The sequence below is a fragment of the Rousettus aegyptiacus genome, unplaced genomic scaffold, assembly GCF_014176215.1.
Source record: "Rousettus aegyptiacus isolate mRouAeg1 unplaced genomic scaffold, mRouAeg1.p scaffold_m13_p_6, whole genome shotgun sequence".
Classification (NCBI taxonomy): Eukaryota; Metazoa; Chordata; class Mammalia; order Chiroptera; family Pteropodidae; genus Rousettus; species Rousettus aegyptiacus.
The window spans coordinates 61,552,309-61,575,738 of NW_023416309.1; the positions used below are offsets into that span (position 1 = coordinate 61,552,309).

The following is a 23,430-nucleotide window of genomic DNA, read 5'->3' on the forward strand; positions in this document are numbered from 1 at the left end:
GGTAGAGCCATCTTCTTCCATACCCTTCTGGTCCCCAGACATCACTTCACTAGCAGTGATGTGAGGAAATAAAAAGCATTGTGCCAGCCTAGATTAGATGGTTACTTACATGTCCCCCATTAACTCTTCTCAGAACTGTTGCTCTACCTTATCATGAATGAGTTTTTATATAGCAATGGGTAAGATGTGGACTAGGGAGAGGAGGAGGTGGTACAGGTCTCAGGGTTGGTCCTTTCTCTCTTGTCTCCTCAGGTAGAGTTAGCAGTGCCTGAAGGCCTGGCATGGACATTGGGGGTCTGAAGTCAAGTCTGTACCCTGCTGGATGTCAGCTTTTGGTCTGATCGTGGAATCCCCGCTGTAAACCACACAAAGGTCCAGTTGCGCTCTCAAGGGCTCTCAGGGTCCTGCTTGCTCATGAGTTCTGTCTCTGCTATCCCTTTTCCAAAATACAATTTTTTTTAAATCCATAGAAAACGATATGACAACCCCAGACTTTATAGATGTTGGCATACTCCCAGGTATCCAGAGTTAGGCATCTTGATGGGTGCCATGCTGTTTGCAGTACATTGATTCCATCAACAGGCAGGTTAGCAGTGTTTCCTTGTCTCTGCAGCCCTAACAGAAGACCCTGCCAGAGGCAGCTCCCCGGCCCAAGACTCTGGGCTGTGGCAGGTAGAGTCAGCCTACTTAGCCCCTGGAAGACAAGACTGTGGCCCAAGTTCTGGGTCATCAGCTCAGGGACAGAAAATCAGGCTCAGAACCTTTATTCATGGCCAATGTTCTCCCTGATCACTGAGTTACAATCCGTCTAATCTCACATAGATGTGGTTACGGCACAGTGAGCAATACTAGTGTTCTTGGAATCTCCTCAGGACTTCCTGATGGAAGAATCCTTGCCTAGTGCCTGCCATTCTCAATCATCTCATCTTTGGCTGTACTCAAAATCAGGCACTGGGCAACATCTATAAATGTCTAGCTGCTCGAACCTGGGCTCCAGTGTTGCCATCGTACATAGAGGCACTGCTCCTCCCCCAGGAGCTTTCAGGGCCTGGTGAGGCACACAGAGGAAGCAACTGCCTGTAGCAGAAGGTAGAGCAGCAAAGTTCAGAAAAACAGTGGGAACAAAGCACTGAAGGAGTGGAAAACGTGGACCAAATGAAACAATGGAAGTCAGGAGGACTTTCTGGTAAGGGGAAACTGACCTATGGCTCTGAAAAAGGAATGAGATTTCTGAAGTGGGAGGGGAAAGGAATGAGCACAGTCAACATCTCTCTTCGCGGTCCTTGTACTCCCCCAGACCTCCCCTTTGTACCTACCTCCTTGTTCCTCCTTAAAGCCTGGTCTCTGACAGTAGGACAGATAGGCTGACTTAACTCTGAAGCCAGGCTCAGCCATTCACTTCTTGCATGTTCTTGGACAAGGCCAAGATTAGGGCAGAAGGAAGGGTCTTTGAAATGCAAGACAGTTGCCATTTCCGAGTCTCATTGTCCTGTGCAAGGGGAACTGGAACTCCTGTCCAATAGCCAAGAGGACTCAACGGACAATGTGAGTGGTCTAACACAGCGCCCACTACAAAGTACCCTGCGATCATTTTTCTGTTACAAAGATTAACATTTTATTACCATTCAATGCAGCGATCATCACAGCAACCTGGAGTAGATCCCCATGGGGAAACAATCTCAGAGAGGTTTCCTTGAACACTCCCAGGACTGACTTCAGGTCAGGCTTCAGTTAGTGCTTAATAAATGAATGATGCTGTTCACTATTAAATGAATGAGCAAGAGCAGAACCCAGGGCAGTGCTAGGAGGTGAGCTCTGAAGAGGGAATTCCCTGAGGGCTGCAGCATGAACGGGGGAGCCCTCCAGAGGGGCCAGAACTGGGGGAAGGTAAAGTGGGGTTTTTTTCATGGGTTCCCAGGGAGCATAGTATCACCTTCCTCACAGATATGGAAGTGGATTCTGTGGGTCTCTGTGTGTCTTACAATGTATAGTTCAAAATATGGCTTCTCTTGTTCATGGGCTTTACTAGTGTTGGTCCTTAGAGAACTGGCCATAATGGGGGTGGGAGTTATTCTCTCAGTACTTCACAGCCATGTGAGTGTAAGAGATGCACTCAATAAAGAGTTGAGCCTAGATAACCTTGCTTTTGAATCTCTCATGGCCATCTCACCAGACTGGGCACCTCAGTGACTTCACTCAGAAGGTAATGAACTAAGACAGAGCCAGTCCCTGTGAGTGCTGGGCTGGGAGTGACAAGGGCCAAGGGTAGCTCTGTGTCACCATAATCACTTGGAAGACTGATGCCATGGAGAAAGCAAGACACCCAGATTCACAGAAAGATGGTCACCAGCCTGGAGAGAGTTGGGATGAGAGGCAGAGAAGCCCAGGGAGGTCATAGTGGAGAATAGCTCCCTGCTCACCATGTCCCATTGGAATTTGTGAGCTCCCCGTGACATCTACTCAACCTGGCAAGTGTAATTCTACTCTCTGGTGTGTGGCAACATCCTCACTGGCTGCCCTGCTAGGAGAGCAAGGACTGGGAGAATCTTCTATCACAGTGTAGAAAGACATGGTCTAATTCAGCACCATGCAGAGAACAAAGCTTCCATCAAACCATGTATATGATATCCTGGCCTACAAGCCACTGCCACTGTAGGACACATCTTCTAAGAGTCTGTCCCTGATGGAGGATGGCAGGCAGGACAGGGACCTTTGGTAAGAACTAGGGAACAAAATGGGGACACACAAAGTGCTGAATCAAGACAGGTGACATGTGATGACAACCCTTCCCCACGAGGAGAGGTGTGGGGAGACCCAAGCTGAAAGGCGTTTCCCTGAGAGCTCTGTGTGAAGACCATAGCATTGATAATAAATACTACCCACAGAGCTCCACTTCCAGATGGAACTCTAAAGATCCTCTCCCCAGAGAAACAAGCAAAGCTGATAGAAGCTATTTCTTTTAATTACACCATTTAAAGTCTCTGGAAGTTGTCCTTAGGGCATTCAATAAATAAATAATCATTTATTCACAAAAATCTACTAAAACTCGGTAAGAAGGAGTCTGTGGAATTTGCACCACGTCCCGTTCCTTTCCTCTTCATTCTCCCCAGATCAGTCTGACAGAAGCTCTATTCATGCAGATGTAGCCAAGAAGACAAGGCTCCCTCTCCCCCCAGCCCCAATCAAGAGTGTGAAATAATAAAAAATACATATATTTGTAACTTTCCCCCGGTTCCTGGCACAGAGCTCTTAAACCTTTGTAATTTCCTAAGCAATAAGAGCACTAGAAGGAAGCATCTTATGTTCTAATATTTGGTCTTTAACCATGGTTGCTAACAGCACTCCTGAATCCCTTAGAATATCCTGAGTAATAGCAGCATCTTTTGTTCTAATGAGGCAACTCTTGGTGGGCTCCTGGATAGCTTCAGAATGGGGGCTTGTCACCAAAAAGACCAACGCATAATTAGAAGCTTGGAATTTTCAATCCCACACCCATCCTTCAGGAAGGAGAAAGGACTGGAGATTAGTTAATGACAGATTATCCCTATGTGATAAAGCCTCCATTAAAATCCCCAAAGTATGAGATTCAAGAGCTTCTGGGTTGGCGAACACATCTGCATGTCAGGATGGTGGTATACCTCAACTTTACTGGGACAAAATCTCCACGGGGATAGAAACCCTTTCCAGACTTTATCCTTCATCTGGTTGTTCATTCATATCCTTTACTATAATTGAGGCACTTTAAAATGGAGCCAGAGCTGCCATGCCAGAGGAACTGCCTTGCATGTCTTATGTCTCAAATCTTTGGAAAGTTAAAACAGGGCAAAATAACCTTTGAACTGGGCCTTGCTTCCCAAAGAATTATTTGCAAAGATAACAAGAAAGCAGATATTATGACTACTGTACTAACAACTACTAGAATGAATATTTAAAACATTGTTTAGGATTAACATCACTATGGAGATAATTCACTTCCAATCAAGATGTTGAAGAAGGTAAATGCTGTGTTCACCTCCTCCCACAACCCCATCAAAATCACAACTAAATTACAGAACAACCATCATTGAGAACCACCTGAAGACTAGCTGAACAGAATTTCTATATCTAAAGATATAAAGAAGAAGCCACATTGAGACTGGTAGGAGAGTTAGAGACAAGAAATAGGTTGGTCCCACACCCACATGTGGCAGTTAAGAATCAGGAAGAGTATCTCCACTGCAAGGTACCCCCTGAGAAGCAAGGGGTCTCAGTCACAGACCAGGGCTCCAGTGCCAGGAAGAGAAGCCCCCATAACTTCTAGCTCTGAAAACCAACAGGGATTGCGTAGCATGAGACAGAGGGCTGCTGGAGATTCAGACATTTGCTTAAGGGGCCTGCGCACATGCTTGCTTGCTCTTGGCTCCAGCACAGGAGTGGCAGCTCCAGAAGTATCAAGGACATAGGGTGAGGAACTGAATTAGCTTCAGGATGAGGGCTAGAGGGGCAGAGGTCAAAGCACTCTCTTCAGGGACCGAAGGACTGAAAGGTGTCATTGTTCCCTTGTTGAGAGACCTCCCCACACCCAACCAATGCAGAGCAGGCAATTGTCACATCTGAGCTCTCCATTAACCTGGCTTACACCACTCAACCTGCCCTACTGATTCCTTGAGACACCACCCCATCTAGCTTGTGAGACTGGTCAAACCCTCTTCCAGCGGCTATTCAACACAAGCAAGCTGCCTCAGCTTATGCTGCAGACTTCCCTAAAATCTTTCAAGGTCCATAAATAAGCAGGAGCTGGCCTTCAGCTTGAACTTGCTAAATGGCCCCAAACTCAGCACAAGCAGAGACCAGTTTAATTTGCATTGTAATTCTTATCAAGTGGCCCCAAACCTAGCAAAAGCAGTGGCCAAACTTGTCTTGGAAGGTAGCTTTAACTAAGCAGCCACAAGCCTGCCACAAGTGGTTGCTGTCCACTGCTTGCATCATGGTGCCTACCAAAAGTTCCCAAATCTGACACCAGTGGCAGCCAAACTCGATCTGCAGTATAGTCTCTCCCAAGCACCACAGAGCCCAGCACAAGCAGCAACCAACTGCAGATCATTTAATAGTTCCCACCAGGTGGTTCCAAGCTAGACACAAATAGTGACTAACTCTGTCCTACACTGGAGCTCCTAAGAGGCTACAGAGCCAACACACCTGTGGCTTCAGACCACACCAGAGAACCACCCATCAATTCCACAAATGACACATCCCAAAGGGAGAATTGGGCTGGCACCAGAGCCTTGCTAAAGTGACTCTCACTATCAGAAAGAAAAATTAAGAAAACAATCTCATTTATAATTGCATCCAAAAATATCTAGAAATAAATCTAACCAAGGAAGTAAAAAAAACTGTACTTGAAAACCATAGACATTGTAGAGAGACATTGGAGAAGATACAAATAAATGGAAAGATATACCATGTTCATGGGTAGGAAGAATTAATATCATTAAAACATCCATCTGCCCAATCCACAGATTCAATGCAATGGCTATCAAAATACCAATGGCATTTTTCACAACACTAGAATGAATAATCCTAAAATTTATATGAAACAACAAAAGATCCTGAATTATGGACTGGATAATACACACACACACACACACACACACACACACACACCACAAAACACTCAAATAGACAAAGCAATCTTGAGAAAGCAGATCAAAGTTGGAGGTATCACACTACCTGATACCAAACAACACAGTACTAGCATAAAAACAAACACATAAGTCAATGAAACAGAACAGAGAACCTAGAAATAAACCCACATCTATATGGTCAATTAATCTATGACAAAGGAGGTACAAATATACAGCGAGGTAAAGACAGTCTCTTCAATAAATGGTGTTGGGGAAACTTGCAGATATCTTCAAAAAATTACACTAGACCACTTCCTTACACCATGTACAAAAATAAAATCAAAATGGACTAAAGACTTAAATGTAAAACCTGAAAAAACATAAAACTCCTAGAAAACTAAGCAGTATAAACTCTTTAACACCGCTCTTAGCAATATTTTTTTTTTATATGTCTTCTCAGGCAAGGAAAACAAAAGAAAAAATAAACAAATGGGACTACCTAAAACTAAAAAGGTTTTGCATGGCTAAGTAAACCATCAACAAATGAAAAGGCAACCTATTTAATGGGAGAAGATATTCACCAATGATATATCAAATAGGGGTTTATATCCAAAATATATAGAGAACTCACACAACACTAAAAAAAACCCCTAACAATTCAATTATAAAATGGGCAGAGGACCTGAATAGACATTTCTCCAAAGAGAACATACTGATGGCCAATAGATATATGTAAAAATGCTCAACATCGCTAATCATCAGAGAAATACAAATTAAAACCACAATGAGAGACCAGTCAGAATGGCTATTATTAATAAGCCAACAATAAGTGTTGATGAGGATGTGGAGAAAAGAGAACCTTCATCACTGTTGGTGGGATTGTGAATTGGTACAGCCACAACAGAAAACAGTATGGAAGTTCTTCAAAAAGTTAATAATGAAACGATCATACAACCCAGCATTTCCACTTCTGGGTATAATAATATACCCAAAATACTAATTTGAAAAGATATAAGCACCCCTATGTTCATTGCAGCATTATATACAATAGCCAAGATTTGGAAGCATCCTTTGATAGATGAATAGATAAAAAAGATATGTTACATACATGCAGTGGAATAATACGCAGCAATAAAAAAAGAATGAAATCTTACCATTTGTGACAACATGGATGGACCTAGAGGGTGTTATGTTAAGTAAAATAAGTCAAAGACAAATACCATGAGTTCACTTATATGTGGAATCTAAAAAACTAAAATAATCTAACAAACAAATTCATAGATACAGAAAACAAATTGATGGTTACCAGATATGAGGGGGTTTGGGAAAGATAAGTGAAAAAGGTAAAGAGATTAAGAAGTACAAATGGCCAGTTATAAAAACAATCGCAGTTAAAGTATAGCATAGGTATTGTAGTCAACAATATTGCAATAACTATGTATGGTGTCAGATACTAGACTTATCAGAGTGATCATTTCATAAGTTACATAAATGTCTAATCATTATGTTATATACCTGAAGCTAATATTATATGTCAACTGTAATTGTAAAAAAAATAAATAAATTTAAAAAAGAAAAGAATAAACATCACTGTTATCTGCACCAATAGAAATACCTTCCTTTGGACATACAAATGGCCAAAAAATCTTTGAAAAGGTGCTCAACATTGCTAGCTACTAGGGAAATGCAAATGAAAACCACAATGAAATACCATCTCACACCTGTTAGAATAGCTATAATCAACAGGACAAGTAATAACAAATGTTGGAGAGGATGCGGAAAAAAAGGAACCCTTATACACTGCTAGTAGGACTGCAAATTGGTACAGCCACTATGGAAAACAGTATGGGGGTTCCTAAAAAACTGAGAATTGATCTACCATATGATCCAGCCATCCCTCTACTGGGTATTTACCACAAATACTTGAAAACCCATATCCAAAAAGATATTTGCACACCGATGTTCATAGCAGCACTATTCACAGTGGCCAGGACATGGAAGCAACCGAAGTGTCCTATGATAGATGATTGGTTAAAGAAGCTGTCGTACGTATATACAATGGAATATTTCTCAGCCATAAGAAGAGATGAATTACTGCCATTTGCAACAACATGGATGGACCTTGAAATAATCATACTAAGCGAAATAAGCCAAAGAAAAAAAGCTGAAAATCGCATGATATCATTTATATGTGAGATATAAACCTAAAAGCAACAAACGAATAGGGCATGCGTACAGAGACTCATGGACATAGACAATAGACTGGTGGTTAACAGAGGGTGGGGAGAGGAGGGAGGTAGAAGGTTTCAAATATGTGGTGACAGAAAGAAATCTAACTATGGTAGATGAACACACAGTGTAAACATATATACACCTTACTGTTAAAGTGTACAGCTGAAACTTACTGGATTTCATTAACCAATGTCACCATAAAAAATGAATGAATGAATGAATTTTTTTAAAAGGAAAGAAATGCCTTACTTCTATCCATGTAATTGTTCCCCTTCCCTTTCTCATTGCCTTTGTCTCCTAATCAGAACACTATTTGGGCTTATTCAGTGAGTCCCGAACAAGCTATTCTTATTGATCTCAAATAAATGTTTTCTTCTCTTTTTGAAAAGATTTTTTATTGTTAGGTTAACTTAACCTTTATAATAAACTGGTAAGCATAAGTAAAAGTGTTTCTCAAGGTCTGTGAAATATTTTTGCAAATTATCAAGCCCAAGGAGAGGATCATTGGAACCCCAGTTTACAGCCAGTCAGTCTTAAGTACAGGTGACTGGCATCTGAAGTCTGGCAGTCCCGTGGAACTGAACCCTTAGCTCGTGGGACCTGAAGCTAACTCCACATAGATAGTCAGAACTGAACTGAATTGTAGGACATTCCACTGGTGTCACAGAACTGCTTGATGTGTGGCAAATCTACACATCTAGTATCAGCGGCGTAGTAGTATGAGAATAAAAGGGAAACACAGGAATGTTTTTCTTATACAAAAAATTATTTTATTTCAACAGGAGAAGCAGACCACCAGCATTTTTCATCTCCAACTCTAGGCTAAAGAGGTTAAATTCCCGATGAATGTAGCTGAGAAGTAGGGGACTTCCTTCCTCAACCTGTAGGATAGAGGCTTCATCTCAGGCACAGCAGGCCAAGAATATTAGGGTCCTGATCACTCTTTCCTTAGCTCACTGTTAGGCAAGAGGTTCCACACCAGGAAAAGCAAGCTGAGAAGACCAGAAGCTGCCACACTCACCCCAGCTCCCTGAATAGTGAGCAGATCATAGCTATTGCCCAGGGAAGAGGCAGTCAATAAGAAAAAAGAGCTCTGAAGGTGTCCCCAAAATAAATGACTTTATTTGAAACAGAGTGTGTTGAAGTTCAAGTTTAAGGGAACTTTTTAAAAACAATAGCTTTGCTCTTAAGAGCAACAAAGTTCACCAGAGAGAACCAGGAAAACAGACAGCTAATAAAACTGACCTGCTCAAAAACTGGCCTCAAAAACTCTTGACTGAATTTAATTGGAACAGACTGCTGAACAATGTATGCCCCAGGGCGCTGTCAAAAATAATACAGTAATTAGCCAGTAATTAATTCAGTCTACATATGGGTGTAATACCAAATGAGGTAAAGCGCTTAACAGAGAGATCTCTAGGGCAGAGATAGTCAAAAAGAGCCCTACTAGAGTGTTTCATAAACTATATAAATCTCTAACCAATGTACTATATACTTGAATAATAAAGGGAAAATATGTATAAAAATACCTTTCAATGAACAATACTGGCCAACTGGATTTCCATACGGAAAAAAATGTATCTTGACTCCTACCTGACACCATACAAAATCAGTTCCAGATGGAGTGCAGATCTGTATATAAAGGTAAAAAAATAAAGCTTTAAAAGAAAAACACAGAACACCTTTGTGACCTTAAATAGGCAAATATTTCTTAAACAGTGAGTAAAAAGTTCAGACCATAAAAGAAACGAATAGATAAACTAGATATTTTTAAATATTTAAATTAAGAATTTCTCTTCATCAAAAGATACCATTAAGGGAGTAAGAAGACAACTCAGAGGACATGCATCCAGAATATTTCTAAAGAATTGCTACAATTGAAGGGAAAGATAAGCAATAAAGGGTCGGAAGATTCAGTTCCTAAGAGAGGAGATGCAAATGAACAACAGCATATGAGAAGCAGCACCACCTCATTAAGCCATCAGGGAGAAGCAGATGAAAAGCACAAGTGACTTCTCTCATACCTACCAGAAAAGTTAACATGGAAACATTGGAAAATATCAAGACTGTGAAGCGGGTAGCAGCCAGGACTCTCAAGGGAGAGTGTAAGCTGGAATAACCACTTGGAACCTGTTTGGCAGAACCTATGCATGTCCTCTGTTGCCTATGACTGGCATTTCACTGCCAGTGAGGAATAGATTCTAAAGAAAGGTGGACAGAGGTTCACCTAAAGCACTATTCTTAATGGCCCAAACCCAGAAACTATCTAAATGTTCAGCAGCAGCAAAACCGGTAAATAAATAGAAGTATATACACCACTGTAATAGCAGAATGAAAAATCCTCAAGTGCATGGGAACAGCTTGCAAATGCCTAAAACAGTACATCTTGTGTGATTCCACTCATGTAAAGTTCTAAGGACAACAAGATAAATCTATGGATTAGAAGTTCGGAGTGGTTACCTAGGCAGAGTGGCATGAGCTGGGTTGGGTACTGGATACCCAGGCATGCTCACTTTGTAAAGATTCATCAAGCTGGACACTTAGGTGCACTTTTCTATGGGTATATCATATTTTAATAAAAAGCTTTTAAAGGTTATTTTTAAAATCATGAGATCATTAACAGAAGGGCTCTTATCTTAGGATCTGCCAAATGGACACTGACTTTCTTAGTCTGTATAGGCTGCTATAACAAAGATACCATAGACTGGATGGTTTATAAACAACAGAAATGTATTTCTCACAGTTCTGTAGGCTGGAAAGTCCAAAATCAAGGTACTAGCAGATTTGGTGTCTGGTGAGAGTCCACTTCCTCGTTCATAGACTGTCATCTCCTTACTGTGTCCTCACACAGCAGAAGGCGCAATGGAGGGAGCTCTCTGGAGTCTCTTTTATAACAACATTAATCTCAGTCATGAGTGCTCTACCCTCATGACCTAATCCCCTCCAAAGGACCCGCCTCCTGATATCATCACATTGGGGATTAGGCAAATAAATTTTGGGGAAACATAAACATCAATCTATAGATACTACCCCCTGGGTGTTGAATAATGATTATAATCCTAACTCTTATTCTCATTTTTCAGATGAGAAAACCAAGACTCACCATCACTTCTCCCAGGCTGGGACCTTCTGATCACAAACTCTGATTCATAGAGGATACCAGGTCCTGCCAGAAGATAACTGCTCATAATGGCTAAAAATAGCAGCATCTGGTGAGAGCCCACTTCCTGCACAGAAAAGGTCCTCAGGAAGAGCACTGGCAGGGCACACACATTAGTGATATGAAGCAGATAGTATATAAAACAATTTTTATGAAGCGCAGAGGGAATCTGATGTATCAGGCATACAATATGTTATACATCCTCCTATAGATAGAAATATAGACCAGTTTAATAAAAATTATATAAATATATAGAATGGTTAGACAAATATAGTGGTTACATAAACTTCAAAAGAATATTTAAAGAGACACTATGTAGAACTTTTTTCACATTTCTTGATAGGTAAGATGTATAGTGATTCAACAAATACATACTCATATAATTGTTGTTATATTAACATATTAATATAACTCATATATTAATAGTTAAGTACAGTTGTTAAAGCACCTGGACACTAGGAAAAGTTTTTGCCACCAAAAGCTCATCAGGTCAAGCTGAATGTAGTCCTGTCCAGTCCTATGCCAAAGGTGCCAGTGGGAACACGAGTCCAAGTGGGCAGCACGAGCTAGTGGTGAGAGTGGATGAACAATACGAGAATGTGATGGTACTGGTATTGACTAAGCATTGAACATTCAATATACACAAGGCAAACACTTCATTTCAAATTACCCCAAGTTAGAGTAGAAGAAACTGGGGCCCAACAAGAAACATCTGGCACACTAGTAACTATAAATCTTTCAAATATCGTGAGACTTAGTGGGCTAGTTCTGGGTTTTAATAAAAACTTCAAGTGTGAACAAATTTGCTGACACCCAAAACCTGCCTACTCCCCCTCACCTGAGAGGGTCTCAGGGGTGAGAGGAGCAGGAGAAGCAGGAAAAATGCTGAAACAGTCTTTGACTGACAGCTTCTGGCTAGTGGGGGTGGGCTCAGCTCTGTCTCCCACAAATGAAAACTCACCTTGAGATCCCATGCCCTTACCTGCCTGCTTCAGAGGCCAGTCTCCTGTAGGGACCCTAGGTGGGTAAAATGATGTGCTAACCACTGGCTTCATGCCTGGTATGACTGTGGCCTGAGGTGAGAGCCGTTGGGCCTGACCTAGAAGGAGATACAAAGGAGACATCTGGAGCCACAGAAATTTCAGAGAGATAAAAGCAAACACAGGGAGACACATGGATATAGCAAAGATACAGAAATAAAGATGCAAAAAACTCAGAGACCCAGAGGAAAGAGACAGACAGACCCAGAAAGAGTCACCAAGGGATTCAGAGATACTGAGACTGGAGGAAAGCTAATTAATGGTCTGTATGAGGATTCTCCAACAGGAAGAGACCTGACCCCTGCTGTTCTCATGGCCTCCCAGGCAGTCCCCAGTCCCATCTGAGCACCCACTTTCGGAAGGTCCTGGGCACTCTAATTCCTAGTCCTTTCTGCGATTTACTGGCACAAATAAGATTATCTCAGGGTTTTCCCCAGGATAGGCGAGGGTGCTGCCTCAGCTTTCCAGCTTCCCAAACCTGGCTGCCACTGTTCCTTAACCCCTTCTTTCTTCTGGTAAGTGTGTTTGCCTGTTTCCTTTATATATATACATATATATGACGAACCTCATACAGCTTAGGGTGGTATCACTGGATCTCCATGAGGAGTCTACTCCAGTGATCTGAGTCAGGGTCTTATACCAACCCACCAATTGCTAAGAGGCACCTGAAATACTCCTGCGAAGGAAGCGGCTGGAGATGGGCAAAGTGAATATCTGAGCACGTGTGTGTCACTGTCACACGGGTGGAATGTGGGTGGACAAGAGAGTAAGCAGACCCCCTTAGGTTGTATAATAAAGAGTTTTAAGGAGGGCTTTTCAGGAGATTATGGTGTGAAGCTCACTTCCCAGAAACTTCATATTTTTTGTGAGATAGACTGGCCCTCATTTTATGTGGGGTGGCCATCAGAAGGATCCCTGGACAAGGCAGTCATAGCCAAGGTCTGATAGTTGGCAGGCTGTGGTTCTGACCTGACCTCCTTATTTGAGAGCCTGTCTAAAAGAGAACTGCAGAGTAATGTTAGCCCAGGCCACTGCAACCTCCAAATGCCAACCTAAAGAAACCAATCTTTCCAAATGAGCCAGAGGATACTCCACTGCCATATGCTCCCATTTATCTACCCCTGCCAAGTGCCCCAGAGCAGCTGGCTATGCCCATGGGACCCTTGTCCCCAAGTCCGTGTGAAAACACCCTGTCTTCATTGACCTCTGTAGATTCTTCACTACCTCCTGTCCTGATCCCCTATGGCCCAACTGGAACCCAACCAAAAGCAGAAGTCTCTAGAGGAGAGCCCTCCAATTACCCCTGTGTGAAACACGAGGCCCCATATACTATGACTAGGATGGCCACATACAGGGCTGATGCACCTTTGTGTACCAGCCCTTCACCACCACTGACTTCTCAATCTGGTAAAAGCATACTTCTTCACAAAGAAGCTTCAGGCCATGATTGATCTAATACAATCTATCATCCAGACACAGAAGCCCATCTGGGTGGATTGCTGCCAGATTCTCTCGACTCTCTTCAATGCTAGGAATGTTGGCGAGTCACCCAGGTGGCTTAAAGTAGCTAGAGGAACATGTCCTGGCAGGGACCTTAAACACTCAGGCCTACGCCCAAAAGCATTTCCCTGAGGAGGACCCCCAAAGGGATCCCAGTGAGGACAGGGGAATCCGGGACTCCAGATGCTCAAGTGCTATCAGGAGGCCCTCCTAGGCAGTCTAAAAAAAGGAGGGAAGAAAGCCATGAATAAGAGTAAGATCTGGGAGATACTCCAGGGACCTGAGGAAAGCCCAAGCCAAATCTATAAGAGGCTGTGTGAGGTGTTTCACCCTTACACTGACTTTTAACTTAGAGGTAGCCAAAAAACAGAGGATGGTTAATGCAGCTTTTGTCAGTCAGGCCCAGGGGGACATCCAAATTAAACTGCAAAAACTGAAGAATTTTGCTGGTACAAACACCAGTCAATTGTTAGAGGTGGCAACAAAAGTGTTTGTCAACTAAGAACAAGAAGCCCGACGGGAGATAGATCAAAAAATGAGAAGGAAAGTAGATCTGCTTGCTGCCGCCCTGGTAGAATGATCAGGACACTCCCGGAAAGGTGCTCTGACATGCCAAAGACGGGGCCAGAGGAGAAGGTGACTAAAAGAACCACCTCACTCAGAAATAAGGTTGGGGCAGGATGAGTGCACTCATAGCTACCAAAAAGATCACTGGAAAAACAAGTGCCCCCAACAGTTGGATCACTTACCAGCCCAGCCCACTCCATGCTCAAGAGGAAATGGCCAAGTGTTCCAAGGATGGTACCAGCCTACACAGCAGCTACATGAGGCCCCAGAAGACGATTTTGTTGGCCTGGCTGCCCTGGTGGACTACGGAGAAGAGTAGGCCAGATGGGGCTCCATTCTGTTAGGCCCCCAGGAGCCTGTGGTCCAAATGACAGTAGGGGGCTGACCCATTGACTTTATGGTAGATATGGGGGCAAAACATTCGGTGGTGACTCAACTTGTAGGCCCCCTTTCACAGAGACAGGCCACCATTGTAAGGGCTATGGGTAGCCCTTTCTGCTGCCCTGACGATGCAACCTGGGAGGCCATGAAGTCATTCACAAGTTCTTATACCTCCCTGACTGCCCAAAGGCTTTAATGAGTCAAGACCTGTTAAGAAAATTGCAGGCCCAAAAAATTTTCACCTCCCACAGCCAAGTAGCACTAACCCTGGGGAAACTAGAAGCAAGGATCATGACACTCACAGTTCCCCAGGGAGAAAAATGGCTCCTCTATAGTCTCGAAGGAAGGCCACAACTTGGACCTGAGTGCCCCTTCAAAATACCTAGGGTATGGGCTGAAGACAATCCCTCTGGACTAGCCTGGAATATTCCCCCAGTACTGGTAGAGCTCAGACCAGGAACAGAGCCCAGACATCAGAAACAGTATTTTATCCCTCATAAGGCACAGATTGGGATCCATAAACATCTGAAGGGACTCATTAAGTATGCAATCCTCCGGCTGTGCCTGTCACCATGGAATACACCTCTTTTACCGGCCCAAAAAACCAGAGACTGATGATTATCAGCCAGTCCAGGACCTGTGGGCCGTAAACCAGCCTATCATCACCCTGCACCCAATCATCCCCAACATGTACACCCTCCTGGGACTTATCCCCACAGACACAACCTTCTTCACACGTCTGAATCTTAAGGATGCCTTTTTCTGAAAATGCCAGGCCCCTAAGAGCCCAGCCAATCTTCACTTTCCTGTAGGAAAATCCTGAGAATGGAGACAAAGGCCAGCTAACTTAAGACTAGATTGCCTCAGGGTTTTAAAAACTCTCCATCCATTTTCAGAACAGCACTGGCCTCAAATCTAAAAGCTTTCCCAGCAGACCAGAATGGCTGTGCCCTGCTCCAGTATGTAGATGATCTACTGCCGGCAGGGAAAACACAAGGAGAATGTATGGAGGGAACACAAACACTCCTCACCCTATGGGAAGCCGGATATAAGGTTTCCAGGAAAAAAAAAGTCCAAATCTGTCAGGAGAAAATTAAATACCTTGGCTTCCACATATCCCAGGGGCACCACCAACTCGACCCAAAAAGAAAACAGGCTGTCTGCTCAATAACCATTCCATGTATCTGACTCCAGGTTCAGGAGTTCCTAGGTGCCGCAGGGTTCTTTGGGATTTAGATACTCAAATTCTCTGTCTCGAAGTGGGGCGCACGAGAGCCCCTAGTGTGGGATCAGCCACAACAAAAGACCTTTGAAAACATTAAGCGAGTCTTCTCTAATGTACCTGGTTTGGGACTGCCTGACCTCTCCAAACCCTTCTTCCTATATGTACATGTATGGGCAGGTGTTGCAGTTGGGGTCTTGACTCGAATGTTGGGAACCTAGTATTGCCCTGTGGCCTATCTCTCTAAACAACTTGACTCCATTGCCCAAAGCTGGCTACCCTGCTTGCAAGCACTCGCAGCCACTGTCCTCCTTGTGTCAGAGGCCGACAAACTGACTATGGGGCCAGAACGGACAGTTCGGGTAGCACATTCAGTAATAACATTACTAGAATATAAGGGACAATATTGGCTAACCGTTACCAGGATGGTCAGATACTAAGGAATGCTGTGCAAGAATCCACACATCACCTAGAACCTTGAACCCAGCCACCTTGCTACCCTTTGGGTCCGGCCAGCCAGACCACGATTGCACTGGAGTCATGGATGAAGTGTTTTCCAGCCCACATGACTTGACAGACCAGCCTCTCAAGGACTTTGGTGTGGAATACTACACTGATGGTAGCAGCTTTGTGAGGGGAGGAGAATGCCTTGCAGGATTTGTTGTGGTGACCCTATATTCCACCACTGAGCCAAAACCTCTGAATAGGGGAACCTCAGCCCAGAAAGCAGAGCTCATTGCACTCACCTAAGCCCTCCAGCTAGCAGCAGCAGTACATGTCAACATATATACTGATTCTAACTATGCCTTTACTGCTCTCCATGTACATGGGGACTTATATAAGGAGAAAGGCCTGATCAACTCAGTCTTGAATTATATATAAACAGTATTCTGCAACTTTGTTTCATTGGATATGCAGATATCTACCTTAATCTGTGTATGTATACATGATTAACTCACCAGTTTCATTGAAGAATAAAGTTCTAACCCACAAAAATGCCGTTATTATCTTTCTCCTGTCAACTGAAGGGAGCAGAGCTTGCTACTCCAAAATACGCATTTTTAGGATACTATGTTAGGTTGGTTAATATTTAAAAACTGCAGGCACAGAATATATGAAAACCAAGTAGAATTTACCCTTTGTAAAAAGATATTTACATTCGTAAGAGGAATTTCCATCTATAAGTGAATAAGTCCTAGAACATAAATCTGCATAACAATTGTCCTTAAACTCTAGCCATGCCCCATACATACTTCAGGGCTGTTAGGTTCAGGAGCGCCCTATCCCTACCCCATCCTCCCGAGCATGGGAACCAGATTTCTCCCTTACCTTTGTGTGGAAACCAGACTTTGCATCCAAGTTAGCAATGCTACATGCTCACCTCCTGCTTTACTGGACTCTCCTCCCTTTTCCATCAATTTACCTGCCCAAAATATTCCCACCAAAAAAGCCCACCTCAAGCCTCATATAAGTTTCAGGTCCCCTCGCATTCAGGGCTGATGCCATCTTCCACTCAGCCAGGCTGTCACTCTGCTACAATAAATCTTGCTTAACATCTTTGGCTTCGTGTGTTCCTCCTTTGGCAAACCTAACAAGAACCTCCCCTGCATCTATTCCCTCACGTCAGGCCCCCCTCACGACTGGACTTCCCTGCCTTTATGACCAGAACCCCCACTACACACACACACACACACACACACACACACACACACTCTCTCTCTCTCTCTCTCTCTCTCTCTCTCTCTCTCTCTCTCTCTCTCTCTCTCGATCTCTCTCTCGATCTCTCAATCTCTCTCTCGATCTCTCTCTCGATCTCTCTCTCCAGGCCAGGCCTCACACATACTCCTCCCTATTCACACTGCTGTCCACCCTCATACACACACTCCAAGGGCCCCTTCCAAGACCTTTGGAGGTAGAGTGGCAGCAATGTGGTTAATGAGCATCTTCAATTCAAAAAATATTTAAGACTGGGCACTGCACAGGAAAATGTGAAACACCCTCCCTGACCCAGCTGCTCATATATGGAAAACACTCAACAGAGGTTTTCTCAAATCTGACAACACCCAAAACTTACAAGACTTTAACAATAATAAATTATCAAACTGAAAGCAAGATTCTAAACTATCGGTAAAAATTATTTAAGGAGTGTGTCAATCACACGCGAAGATTGAGTTATTCTATATTCTTTCTCATAGGAATTATTTTAATTTTACATATTCTAATTTAAATATTCTAAACATTATCATATGAAGCAATGGCTATAATTATGTAGTTAATTAACATTATCAGTCCAAACCTATAGAGAATTTTTATAAGTTTATTTGAGAAAAAACTGATGACATAAACCAGGGAGCAAGATCTCAAATGCTCCTGAGAACAACAGTTTGCGGTTTCTATTATGCATTTGGAATTAAGGAGGGAACTAAGTAAGATTACAGACAGGAAGGTGGGAGAAAGCAAGTCAAGGATCAGACTCAGGAGGGTAGTCACCCTTTAAGAGGAGGAGTCTGAAAAGTATTTCAAAGGTATGTTAACCCAGATGCAGGGGAACAGAGGACAGGGCTGGCTTCAAACCTTTCACCAAAGAAATTATGTGCCTGGGGCATGGTGAGGTCCATGACCTGCCCAGTTAGGAATTTACGATTTATTACAGCACTCCTTTTTCTTCCATAGCAGTAAAATTAATATTTTGACAGGCAATTAATTTTAAAATGTTTTTTTAATTGTTATATTTGTCACCTTTTTTAAACTTTGCAGTTCTATGTCATTCTAAATAAATTTTGACACAATCATGTTATGTTCATAATTGTGTGTTCTTTTCTTAGAGGGAGCTTTCATCTTGGGCCAGCTTCAGCTCCCACTTCCAGGGTGCCTGAGCTCATCTTCTGCTGTGGGTGTTTCTGTGTTCCGAGGGACACATCTAGGGTATCACTGCTGGGCACCATATTTGCACACTTCAGTTTTCTGAAGCCATGAGATTGTTTTCCAAGGCAGGTGAGCCAATTTAGAAATGGAATCGACACCTATGCACCCCATTACGTCTACATCTAGGTAGAAGGTTTTCGTCTCCATTGTTGAAAGGTGGAATACTGCAAACTCAACCCATCTTAGTGGCAAAACTGGTTTTCCAAGTGCTGTGTGGTAGAAGGAATTGTTTCAGACCCTCACTGTGGAAAATCCCAACTTTGATGATAAGAAGTTAATATATTAACATTTTACTAGTATATTAAGAACTTAAAGGCAAGTAACTGCTCTCAAGACTTTATACATCAAACTTTAAGATGTTTTAATTTTACATTACAGGAGAAAGTTAAACTGCTGTTAGGTAGCTAGTCAGACATGAGTGACAAAAGAACAAAAGAATAGAGGCCCAGCCTAGAGACCCCCCAAAGAACACCCCAACGGTAACATGCACACTAGGCAAAGAGTTATATAGCAGCCAAGTGTCAATTAAAATTACCTCACTTGCCAATCACCTAAGAAGGCCTTTGGAACCACCTATCATGGCCCAAATATTATTCAGAGATTCCCACTTCTGGGTTATTGTCGTTACAGCTCTATTTGCTAAAACCATGTGTCTCCTTCTGCATCACTATCCTCCCCCTCTGCCCCTGGTGCAATACCAAAGTTCAAATTGCCCCCAAAGATAACATTGCTATTTTTTAATATAATTTTTTCCCATTGTTTACTAAACTTTAACTTCAATAGCTTGCATTGCTTCAAGGTACTTGTTATTCTCTTTTGTAGTCTGATTGGAATAGAATGTAACACCAGCCCCTTTGTTTGTGGTTAAAACTGCCTAACAAATGACTGCAGGGTTTTTTAATTAGCTGCTGCAGTGGAGACAACAAAAATTTTGTCAAGCTGGATTGCATTTGAATCCAGATCTCAGGTGTCCACAAATTCGATGCATTCTTTAACAGACAAGCTTCTAGAAACTTGTCATAGTCACATTCAATGCTGATGAAATGCAGAACTAAGACTAGCTTAAATGTAGAATCTTTCCAATGAGAGTGTCTTTCATCTCTTTAGCCAATGTTTTTAGTCTTTCAACTTCAACATTCAATGCCAGGAAAAACATTCTTTTATTCTATTACTGCCAAATATGTAAGCAATTCTTCTTATCAGACACTTAATCTCATTATAACTAACTTCCATAAAGATGTAGATAAACAAGTTCCATGGAGAGACATTCGGATGAGAACCACTGGTTCTAGATAAGAAAACCTTTCCATAAATTATGCTCTAATCTAAAATCTGGGTATGTATTTTACTTCATGGCTCAGTTTAACTAGAAAAAAATTGCAAAGAGAAGTTAATGGATGTGGCATTCAAATGTCTTAAACCTATTTCTATCACTGCCCACTCTGACCTCCCAATCTAAGAAAGCTATCTCTCTACCCCAGCACTCTACATCTCAGCCAAAGTTTTAGGTGTCTTCACTACACTGGTCAATCAATACTTGAAATTTTATACTATTTCTTTTTCCTACTTGTCCTCACCATGATGTCAACTATTCGAGACAGGAGCTTTGCATTGACCTGTTCAGAACCTCTAGTTCCCGGAAAAGTGCCAGAACTGTAATAAGATTCAAAATATAGAATTAGTAGTAAATCAGTGCTGAATCAGTAAACAGATATAAATACATAAATAAAAATCAGGGATGAATGAGTAAATAAACATCAAGTAATTATATTAGAATGAAAATACTGCAAGCCCAATCCTGTCTGATCTTGGAAGCTAAGTAGGGTCGGGCCTGATTAGTACTTGAATAGGAGACCACCTAGGATGCCCAGGTGCTGTAGGTGTAAAAAATAAAAATAAGTAAAATGAAAATACTTCAGAAGCTGTAAAAACAAATTACTACCTATTAAATTTAAAAAGCATGGTACATATAGTACATGTATAGCAATATCAACTTTTCGACAATTAGTGAAAATAAAATGTATACTTATTGACGCAAAATACCTAAATATTATCATCTGCCCCAAAATCATTCATGCATACCAAGTATATAGTTTTAAATGTATATAAATTCGGTGAACATATTAAAAACATTAATTTGTACAATTTAAATGGGATAATTGTATGGTAGGTGAATCCTAGCTCAACCAAGCTGTTTTTAAATCACGTTAAAAATAAAACACGTGCACAGTTTAATGCAGAGCGGTGGTTAACAGCCTGTTCTGGGGCCAGACAGCCACTTCCAAGCTGTGTGCCCAAATAGCTGCACTTAACCTCTCTTCACCTCATTTCCTCATCCTGAAATTGAGTGATGAGTCCTCCCTTATGGGTTGTGAGGATAACATGAATTAACACGCGGAAGTCCTGGAAAACAGCCCGCCAGGTAGCGAGCACTCACTAAGGCTGTTGTTGTAAATGAAGCAGCTGTTCCCCAGAGTAAGGGGGCGGGGAGGATTACAGCTTGAGGGGAGACACATCAACAAATAATCCCCATGTGGCGTGCCTAGTGGTAGCCTTTAGGACCAGGTGGATCAAGAGAGTGACCTGAGATGGGGGAACTCTGAAATAGAGAAAGGTTGGGGTAAGTGGGAAGGCGAAACAACAGAAAGGTTTATTTTTGAAGTTGTTGACTGTTAAGTGCCCATAGAAAAGGAAAAGACCTTCGATTCTAAGGTCTAGGGCTAAGAAGTCTGGTTGATGAGAGACATGAGTAGTAAAAGATGCTAAGGGGCCTGTGGGGTAGAGGAAAGCGTTACCGAGCTCCGGAAGAAGCAGAACGAAAACGAAGGAAGGTCAATGAAACGTGGCATAGCCTGTATCTCAGATCTGTGAACCCTTCCCGCTTCTCTGCTCTTGCATAGGTCTTCATTCTCACCCCTCGAAAGACGTTCTCAAATGCAGTTCTAACAATGGTCTCTCCTCTGCCCGAAGCCCTCCCCGGGTCCCAGTTCCCCCACCGGCTTTCTGGCCTCACTCCACGCAGCACCCTTCCACGGGCTTGCCTCGTCCCGCTCCGCCTTGGCCTGCTCTCAGCTCACCAGCTGTGCTGACCCTTCACTCCAGCGATCCCTCCCAGCTTCTAAGGTGCCAGGTACTTAACACAACGACCTCCAGAAGACCGTGACCATCATGGCGGAGCGAACGGACGGATGATGGATGGACAAAGACTCCAGCAACGAATTAACCCGAGACTTGACAGTTACAGGGAAGATGCAAATGAGGAGCTGAGCATAGAGTCGCGGAGAGGCTGCTTGACAGGTATACTGATGAATCCAGACAGCCAATCCGCACGAAGAGGGGCGGTACCGCTCCGCGAAAGGAAAGCCCCACCCACACTGGCTGGGCCCTTGCTTCACTGGCGGCTTCACCCACGGCCTCTTAACGGCCGTCCCTTGGTGCCGATTGGCTAGAAGCCACCACGGTCCTGCTCCGATTGGCTGTCTCTCTCCTCCTTGCTCGAAGAGGAAAGGGTGGATCATGAATGATCTCTTGGAGGAATCCTAAATGCGGAAGGGTCCTCTACTAGAGGCTGCAGTCGAACAAAGGGAGCCGGGCTTTAACGCCAGACTCCTGAGTTGAGTGGCTGTCACAGGGACCCCGTATTCCCCTTCTTGATGCCTCTACTTCGTTTCCGTAGCCCCACGTCCAAAAGGCTCTGAGATCCCACAGCGCAAAGGGCCCCTCCCGCCGGCTCCCCAACACGCAAGAGTCCGCCAAGGCCAAGTTCCCGGAAAGCGAGCCTTTCGTTCCACAGTCGCTAGCCTTCAGATAGTTAAATGGTCGTCCTTCCATCCTATCTCACACCTGCCTACCTCCTGCTCTTACAGGCAGGCAGGTGAGCTGAGAGGCTGCCTCCCTCCTCACATGGTTTTTAAAGGCACTGAACCCCATATCTGCAGCACCCTGAGCACACATCAGGAACGTGCAGAGAGAGCGTCACCAGGCTATCATCTAGAAAACCCTACTGTTCCCGAATGTCTAAACTAGGCCAAGCTCTGCTTGCTTACAGAAACTAAGGCGAACTGCTAACGGTTAACCACAGCACCTGCAGACCCAGAAGCTCAAGATAGCTATTAGCAGTACCCCCGACCCCCCCCCACACACACACACACTTCCAGTGAATTTGTCTTTATTAACACAACTAAAAATCTACCCCAGTGGGGAGAAGTGTACGTTGCTAGGCACAATTAGTGCCATGTGCAATGGAGCCGTCAGGACTGCACATACCTTAACTCTTCCCCGCAGCCGCCCCTTTTCTAAAAATTCATCCCTTCATCCCACCTTTCTACCTTAAACCCCTTAAAAGCTCCCGGACCTCTCACTTCAGGGAGAAGGTGCCTTTCAAGCACCAACTCACCCCTCTCCATTCCTTGATCAGAGAATAAAGTTTCTACTCTTTGCTTTACTGAATTCAGTTTCGTTCTATTCACTCTGGGCAGAAAGACCTTGTTTTGGGTACCTGACCTCAAAAGGGTCAGTAGCAAGAGGGCAAGAAAAGCGGTGGGACTCCTGATAGAGACAGATCCCAGGAAGTAGGACCAGGTGGGAGAGGCCTCAGAAAAGAGATTTCCTCTGCCCTTCCTCTGGTTCTGTCAGGAATGGTGTATTTGTCCTCCATTGGAACCCTCAAGATAGACAATTTAGGTCTTCTACCGATGCCTGTGACAGTCAGTCTACCATAGAAGGTAGGAAAAACAAAACAAAACAAAACAAAACTCATGTTATGCTCCCACTATATACCACACAGGTTATGAGCAACTT

General features: G+C 43.2%; 1 long non-coding RNA gene across 13 annotated transcripts; it reads right to left on the bottom strand.

The window, feature by feature from the left end:
• Positions 1–8,580: 8,580 nt before the first annotated feature.
• Positions 8,581–22,697, bottom strand: LOC107517731. Of its 13 annotated transcripts, XR_004951513.1 has the most exons (5): positions 20,208–22,683; positions 10,939–18,839; positions 9,429–9,467; positions 9,081–9,158; positions 8,581–8,716 (listed from the first exon to the last, which is right to left on the bottom strand). It is a non-coding gene; the product is annotated as an uncharacterized LOC107517731 (long non-coding RNA). The 13 variants fall into 13 exon arrangements; XR_004951512.1 differs by having other exon boundaries at positions 9,365–18,839; positions 20,208–22,684; XR_004951514.1 differs by having other exon boundaries at positions 8,581–11,062; positions 11,444–11,561; positions 11,978–18,839.
• Positions 22,698–23,430: the final 733 nt, after the last annotated feature.